We start from the raw sequence: 1,327 nt of genomic DNA, 5'->3' as shown, positions 1-1,327 counted from the left end.
TGTCTTGGAAAATCTTCCTTGTGCAATTTCTGTTGCACAGAAATCATGCTTTGTAAAAATCACTTGATTTGGGCTGGTCAATAGTATTATTAAGAATATGCATTCTTCTAAGCAGCACATGGATCATTCTCCAAAATGAACACATTTTAGGGCACAAATTCAGAAATATTGAAATTATTCCCTGTATTTTCTGAGACTACAATTCAATAAAATTAGAACCAACACCAAAGGTCACCATAGAAAATCCTGTAACTCATGGAGACTGAGCAATACATTGTTGAATCACCAGTAGGTTATTGAAGAGATTAGAATGAGAATTCAAATATTGATGGCATTTAACAAATCGAGCATGCCAAATACCAGCTCCTCTGTGACACAGCAAAGGCAGTACTCTGAGGAAAATTTATAGCTCTGAATGCCTACAACAGTAAATGATGCACCTTAAGTTCCTTGAAAAAGAGCAGCAAGTCAAACCCTAATCCAGTAGATGGAAACAAATAATTAAAATTTAATTAGAATTAAATGAACTAGAGTCCAAACAAACATAGAAGGAATCAACAAAGAGTTGGTTCTTTGAAAAATTTAACAAAATGGAAACTCTTACCAAGAAAAGAAAAGAAAAAACCCAAATAAGTAGGCATATTCTCAAAGAAACAAAAACCCAATTAAAAAATATGTTAAAGACTTAAAAAGAGACTTCTCAGAATAAATAAGAATGGTCAATCAACACATGAGGAAATGTCCAACATCTCTGTCCATAAAAGAAACACTAATCAAAACAACACTGAGATTCCAAATCATCCCAGTTAGAATGGCTGCTATCAAGAAATTTTATAACAACAGATGCTGGTGGAAATTGTCCAAAAGGGAATGCTACTGCACTGTTGGTGGTTGTGTAAACTCGTTCAACCACTCTGAAAAGCAGTATGTAGGTTCCTCAAAAGACTAAACAAGGAGATCCCTTATGACCCATCAATCTCATTTCTGGGCATTTACACAAAAGATCACAAACAAGGCCATACTGAAGTTACCAGCACAACTGTGTTTACACAGCATTATTCACCATAGCTAAGATATGGAACCAACCCAGACACCCCTCAGTAGATAAGTGGATCAAGAAAATTTGGTATAAATACACAATGGAGCTCTGTGCTTCCATCAGAAAGAATGACATTGACATGTATGTCTGTTTTGACATGTCTGTCATTTGTGGCACACATGCTGATATTGACATGTGTGTCACATTGTGACATGTGTGTTGCTTTTCATATGAGTTGATTTCGACATGTTTGTCAATTAAGACATGCGAGTTGTTTTTAACATGTGC

The sequence above is a fragment of the Dipodomys ordii genome, unplaced genomic scaffold (genome assembly GCF_000151885.1).
Source record: "Dipodomys ordii isolate 6190 unplaced genomic scaffold, Dord_2.0 Scaffold25, whole genome shotgun sequence".
In the NCBI taxonomy this organism is placed as follows: Eukaryota; Metazoa; Chordata; class Mammalia; order Rodentia; family Heteromyidae; genus Dipodomys; species Dipodomys ordii.
The sequence above is the reverse complement of the archived record's forward strand: the minus strand, read 5'-3'. Positions refer to the sequence as shown.